This window comes from Carassius gibelio, chromosome A4 (genome assembly GCF_023724105.1).
Source record: "Carassius gibelio isolate Cgi1373 ecotype wild population from Czech Republic chromosome A4, carGib1.2-hapl.c, whole genome shotgun sequence".
Classification (NCBI taxonomy): Eukaryota; Metazoa; Chordata; class Actinopteri; order Cypriniformes; family Cyprinidae; genus Carassius; species Carassius gibelio.
Genome location: NC_068374.1, coordinates 12747226 through 12754740, shown reverse-complemented (window position 1 = coordinate 12754740; position 7515 = coordinate 12747226). Strand labels below are relative to the sequence as shown.

Here is a 7515-nt window from a genome sequence, read left to right as displayed (position 1 = left end):
AAAAAAAAATTTACCCCCCCGGAACACAATTTTTAACTTGAAACGTGATTGGGTTAGTTTTAAGTAGCAATTGGGTGGGTTTTCTTAAAAAAACCTGGCAACCCTGCTAGTGCGCCTCTTGAGATCGTGGTTGTGTCCAAATTCAGGGTCTACATCCTTCGGAGGACTCATTTGAAGGATGTTACGTCACAGCGCCGCGACGAAGGCTGTCCAAATTCGTAGGATCCTTCAAATGCGGCCCACAAATGCGTCCTCCTTTTCCCCGAATTCGAAGGATGGGTGTGGTGGATCCTTTCCCGTCCTACCTATCCCATAATTCTTTTTGGCAGAGCGTAATGGCAGACGAAGCGAGCAGTAGCGGAGTGGAAGAGGAGTATGCTTTTCGATGTAAGTTTTTTAAAAACTGGCTTTTCAAAAAAATATATTTTTTCAGTGGTTGTCTAGTTAGGCATTTTGTTTTAGCGTTAAGCTTTTTTTTTTTTTTTTTACATTTGTACGTTTATATGTAAAAAAAAACATTACTTACGAAACTAGCTTCTTCTTTATTGCCTGTGTGAAAATCCCCTTACACACAGCTAAATTGTTAGTGATTGAAGCTGTTTTTAACGCTTCTAGGGACGAAAGAGCAGACAGAGGTTTTTATAAAGCTCCGGGGAGAGAACGATGAGCTCTTCACCGGAGCAAAGAACTCTGCAACTGTGGGATGGAGGTACAGGAATAAATCTATTTAGAAATCCCATTGTAATATCAAGGCAGTTTTGTTTCTTTTTTGATTTGTGCAGTACAAATAACATTTTCTGCAGTCATTAAACAGCTGAAACGTTTTGTCCATTTGTACAGTAAATTTCCACCATTGTCGTTTTGATATCTGTGATTAACACAATTCCAATATTTTCTCTTTTTCTCCTACATTAGGATAGTTTTGGAGAAGATGGGCCTGTCTGGTAAAGTGACACCAGCCCAAGCAAAGAAAAAGTGGGACAATTTAAAAAAGAAATATAAAGTATGTCCCTATATAGAAAATAATATTTTTGTTAGTAACAGCTAAAAAAAATCCTAGGTTTAAGCTTACATGTTTTGTGAACAGTTTAGATTTTTACTTGTCTTTAGGAATGCAAGTATCCAGGGTCAGGAGAGGGAGTAAGTGGGAAGCCCACTGCTGCTACTTGGCCCTGGTTTCTCCAAATGGATGAGGTTTTAGGACAAAGGCCTTCAAGTTGCCCCCTGTCCTTATTGCCTCCATCCCTATGGACACTTCAGGGCCAAGTGCAGCAGTGAGTGACCAAGAGGAGAGAGAGGAAGAAGAGAGGGAAGGAGGTAGGCAGCCAGCAGCGAAGAAGAGGAGAAGGGACCGTGACCAGGAGCTGTTAGACCTCATCAGGGAGGACATGAGGCAGCAGAGAGAGGCTGAAGAGAGGAGGGCACAGGAGAGCAGGGAGAGGATGGACATGCTCTTCTCCATTCTGGAGTGTTGGGTCCCCCAATTTTTTTTTTTTTTCTTGGGGTGGGAGGGATTACATTTTTTCCATTGTTAGCTTCAGTTGTTTGAAATAAATAGTTTGAAATAAATACTTCTCATTCATTGTATTTCTTTTTTTTATTTTCCATACTCTTCAAAGTAAAAGGAACATTTGTAAAGAACATTAAGTGTATAATTATTTAATAACAGTCAGAAAACAAAATTGAGGTAACAAAATTCAAGAACATACAGAAACTATTTACAGAACTATTTACAGGACAACAGATTTTACCAAATCACTGCAGAATTAATCTGAGTGACCAGGTATTGGACCATTTTTATGTTTAATTACAACGGGAGTCCCTGGCAGTGTTGCTTGAGCCGCTGAAAGGATGAGAGACATGGATGGAGTGCAGCAGGGATCCGTGGCTGATCCTCTGGTTGGCGAGTGAAACATCACAGGGTGGTCTGCAGAGAGCTTCAGGATGTCTCCTCCCATTGTCCACTACATCGTCCACCAGCAGGGTTTGCAGAGCGACTCAATCAACGGCTGTCACATCTGTAACATGCATTAATAAATATGTAAACAGGAGAAATTGAATCCAATCCTTTCATGACAAAGTATTTTTTAAATAAGATATTAAAGTTATTGTTTACTTGCTTGTTAAAGGTAGTCATGACCTGGTGGTACAACCTCCAGGGCAGACACCTCAGTACAGAGTTGGTCCCGCCACTGAGCACCACTGACCACCACTCCACATCGTCCTCAAGCTCATCCTCAGGTGCCAACACGTCTCCGGCACTGAGGCAGATGTTGTGGAGGATGGTGCATGCTGTCACAACCTGCAATTAAGGGAAGTTGTGGCCTAATGGTTAGAGAGTCGGACTCCCAATCGAAAGGTTGTGAGTTCGAGTCCCGGGCCGGCAGGAATTGTGGGTGGGGGTAGTGCATGAACATTTCTCTCTCCACCTTCAATACCATGACTTAGGTGTCCTTGAGCAAGGCATCAAACCCCCAACTGCTCCCCGGGTGCCGCAGCATAAATGGCTGCCCACTGCTCCGGGTGTGTGCTCACAGTGTGTGTGTGTGTTCACTGCTCTGTGTGTGTGCACTTTGGAGGGGTTAAATGCAGAGCACAAACTCTGAGTATGGGTCACCATACTTGGCTGAATGTCACGTCACTTTCACAATAGCATATATAAATGTAGTATGTTGTGATATTTAAAAAAAATAATTTAATATAACACTGGCTGGTAACTTACATTAGGAACAAAGGTATAGTGCACCTCCAGCGCTTGCAGGAAGATGGAACGGAACCTTGTCTTCATCATTCCAAAAGCACGCTCTATAATGGAGGGTGCCATGGAATGATGGCTGTTAAAGCGCTGGGCTCCCACACCTTGCCTTCTTCAAGAGGAAGATGACCTTGTGGCGAATGGCCACCACCTCCTCAGTCACTCAGTGGACAATGTAGGGGACGGTGGACCGGGGCATCCCAAACATTCTTGAGACCACCCTGTAGGATGCTCCACAGGCCAACCAGAAGAGAAAAACCAGGGTCTCTAATGTAACACCCCACCCACGTTTTCTCTCCTGGTTCAGGAGGTTCTGCAACACTGCCAGAGACTCCCTGCTCAGCCGAAAGTCTGGTCTGGGATCTTCCTGGCTGAAGAAACGGTCCAAAACTGGGACACCCAGGTTAATGCTGCAGTAACGGAGTCTGGTCTGGTTAAGGAAAAGTAGAGAACAAATACATAATATAATTAGTACATTAGAATAAGTGTTTAACAGATAAAAGCATTATTCTACCTTAAGACAAATTTAAATATCAAAACTCCAATTATTTTTTAATACAATGCACATTATACATATTACAGGAATCATTATATACATATTATATATATATATATATATATATATATATATATATATATATATATATATATATATATAATTTAGATTAGTGAGATTTATCTGCACAGCACCTACCATTTGGCCTCCATTAAATAAGCATCTGTACTTCTCCAAAATAGATTTACATAAACATTACATATACATCTTAAAATATAAACAGAAGCGATAATCAATTCCTGCTACACATGTCCAAACCTTGAGAATTAGTACACCACCAAGGCATACTCTTTTATTAATGCCGAGGATTCTGACATGAAATTGGTTTGCATACTGTTTTGTGCATACTATATCATAGGGAAGCATGTGGTTTTGGACGTACCCTCTGTGTGTGTGTGTTTGTATAGAATATAATTTGCATATGAAGATGCATTTCCAAAGCTATTAAAATTTTTAATCTAGAAAAGAGACTTTTTTTTAATTAACGTACATTTTTTACAAGTTTTCTTAACTTACCATTACATTACAACTAGTTTAGCTGCTGCATGTAATACAAAGGCTGAGGGAGTAACAGTAAATTTGACATTTTTCACTCTTTTAAATATCGTATAATATTAGATAATCTCTTGTTATAAATCATTTTTTTTCTTTTTTTGGAAAGTCATTAAAAACTACCACTATAATATTATTTTCTTTTGCTGCTGGGGCAAATGAGAACACAAAAAATATATTTGTTGCAGTTTCCATTCACCACTATATAATTTCACCCAACAATAACGGCTTCTACTTCTGAGAACGCTGGAAATGTGAAAAGGATCTACACAAAAACAAGAAAACAATCATGTCTCTGGGTTATTCAGTGACTAAATTTGTAGATTATATTGATTGATTAAAGCCTCTCCTTTTCAGTTTCTTTAATTGGCAAAAAAATATAACTTCCAAAACCATCAACCACAAACTGAACTGCTGACTGGACTCTTGATGAAACAGTAACAACCTAAACATTTCCAGAAAGTTTCCAACCTGTTCAAATGAATGTGTGCATTTAAACCTAATTTAAATAAACACAATACACATTGCAGCAAGTTGAAGTTCCTTTTTACATAAATACCTGAAGTATTTCCACAAAAACAGTTCTTCTCTGCATATATACCAGCCACACAAACACAGATGCGGAACACAACACAGTCCACTACAGAGAGAAACCAGGGTAAGAGGTAAAGTCCGTAAAATAGATCAGATTCAAATCATCTGAATTTTCAGGTAACAGAGATTAATCATGAATATATTTCATTATATATCAATATTTTTTTTTTTTTTTACCACATTAAAATTGTGTTTCATAGGGAAATGAGTGTAACCATTTCAACTGCACCATAAATGTCTGGAATTGTGAATGATAGCATGGATAAAGGTTCAATAATGGACACTATCTACGTCAGTGCAGAGGCTGTAAGAGACATGAAACATAAGAAAGAGACAGAAGACTTCAACACAGAAGAACCCCGAACACCTCAACACAAAGGTAACTGAGATTAGAGGAACAGTTCAGCCAAAAAATTACTTTTTCTGATTATTTACTCAATTTTAGGTCATCCAGTATGATGTAGTCTGCGCATGTTCCACTTGTAAATATAATGAAAATGACCTTTTCTCTAGAGAAGACCATTATGTGTGTACTGTCATGTGGATTCATGTAAAGCTGCCTAAATATGTTTTTTTTTGACCATTCGAAATTATCTGTATTGAACCCCGTTCACTTGCATTAGATGGAGAAAAATCCTGGAATGTTTTCCTCCCGAAGTTTAATTTCTCTTCGGCTGAAGAAAATCATAAACTGTGAATCTCGGATGAGTAAATAATCAGGAAACCATTTTTGGCTGAACTGTTCCTCTGCATGTACTCTAAAAACACAAGAACAAAAACTACACTAATAAACATGAAAAGGTTTAAAGTCAGTCCACTGTTGGCATGTTTTCAGATGATGTGAGTCGTATGATATGAGGAAGTGAAGAGACTAACATCATATCTATCCTCTTCAGGAAGTGATGGTGTGATGATCAGAAGCTCCAGAGCAGCTGGTGTGTGTTTGGGGCTGCTGTGTGTTCTTCTGATGACTGCAGTCATAGTGTTGTGTGTCACCTTCATTCAAGAGAGACAACAGCTGCAGACTAAGATCACCAACATCACTCAAGAGAGAGACCAGCTACAAACCAACAATCTGAACCTAACAGAAGAGAGACAACAGCTGCAGACTAAGATCACCAACCTCACAGAAGAGAGAGACCAGCTGAAATCAGAAAGAAATGATCTTCAGAAGAAGTTTGCGGGTTAGTTTCTTCATTCTGACTGGTAACTTGATCTAAAGCAGTAGCTAATGCTTGTAATTGACCTTTGTTTAGCTCTTTATGTTTATAATGATTAATGATAATTTAGGGATGTCAGCTGAGTATAAATAATAATTTAAGACATATCAATGAAGCAGATGAGTAATTATAAAGGAAAAAGTGGCTTTATAAGTCAGAATTAATTTAATTGAGCATAAGCATTTCATTACAGTTTTGATTTATTGCTAACACAATTCATGAAACAAAATTCACCATTTTCTCACAACTATACACACAATCTCAAAACTACACACCAACTTGTACAAACTTCAAACTTCCAGGTTAAAATCAAATATTTAAGTCAAAAACATTATCTTTTGTGATAATCAATCTTTGGCCTCAGATGAGACACAAACCTGTCAAATACACAGAGTACTTCAGTGTCTAGAGAGCACTAATGAGATCAGTTTAAAACACTGTTACAGAAACCTTCCTTTGAGAAACAGGTTTCCTTCTGAAAGTAATTGTCTGTTACAGTATACAACATAAACAGAGCGTACAGATACAGTGAAATTAAGCAATTAACTGTAAAGAGCTCTTGCGGTAGATTAAAAGCACACAAAAAGAAAATAACTGAGAATTTAAATATGAATACACAATACAGTATACTGTCAGTTATTGTACAGTAACTCATAAATAATACTATGAACAACTATAAAAAAAAAAATACAATACTAGTACAACTAATATAAATTACTTTTTAATTAGTTTTATATTTATATTGTTCAAGCCCTAGTAAAAAATGAATTTATTAAAAGTATATTTATTTCATATTAAGAATAGTTAATATGTTAATAGTTAATAAACAACTTTATTTGTAGTGCTAGTTGTGCACGATGCACATCTCTCAATATTAAGCCGAAAGTGTGTTTAAATGTCACTGCTGAAGATTGTATGATCTTTGAATAATATCAGTTTTTGAATGCAAGATATTTCAAGTGTACCTGAAGTATAATTGCTATTGTTCCACTTTAACACAATCAAATAAACTTCAGACTTCTGCACTAAAAGTACAAATGCAGTGTATTTGTATTTAGTACATAAATATGTAAATGTATTTCTAGTATACTTAACATCTAATAATGCATTTTAGTGTATTATATTTCACTAGGGATGTCTTATCTGTGTTTATAGATGGATGGAAGTGCCATCAATCCAGTCTTTACTTCTTTTCCTCTGAGAAGAAGAGCTGGACTGAGAGCAGAAGATACTGTAGAGACAGAGCAGCAGATCTGATCATCATCAACAACACAGAGGAACAAGTGAGAGAGAGAGAGAGAGAGAGAGAGAGTGTGTGTGTGTGTGTGTGTGAGAGAGAGAGAGAGAGAGAGAGAGTGTGTGTGTGTGTGTGTGTGAGAGAGAGAGAGAGAGAGAGAGAGTGTGTGTGTGTGTGAAAGAGAGAGTGCGTGTGTTTGTGTGTGTGTGTGTGTGTGTGTGAGATCGCAAAGAGAATGTGCTGAAATCAGTCTGTGCTCATTTTATAAATCATGTTATTGTTTGACTTCTCAGGATTTTGTGAAGAATATTTCTGGTAGTTCTGATCATTTCTGGATTGGTTTGACTGATATTGAAGTGGAGGGCAGATGGAAATGGGTTGATGGCAGCAACAGCAACATCAACATCACCTCTGGGTGAGAAATCACTGAACTGATTATTATCTAATTAATTATTGTCCCAGTCAGTATCATATCACACAGAAAGCAGCTCTGAAGATCTAATGCTGATCTGTTGATACAGGTTCTGGGCATACACAGAGCCAAACGGAAATGAAAACGAAAACTGTGCTCTAAATTATTCACCAGGATGGGCTGATTATC

At 37.7% G+C, this 7515-nt stretch overlaps 1 long non-coding RNA gene across 1 annotated transcript; it reads left to right on the top strand.

Moving 5' to 3' along the window:
• Positions 1-609: 609 nt before the first annotated feature.
• Positions 610-1344, top strand: LOC127970159 (uncharacterized). Its single transcript, XR_008156540.1, has 3 exons — positions 610-709; positions 916-975; positions 1111-1344. It is a non-coding gene; the product is annotated as an uncharacterized LOC127970159 (long non-coding RNA).
• The last annotated feature ends 6171 nt before the right edge of the window (positions 1345-7515 follow it).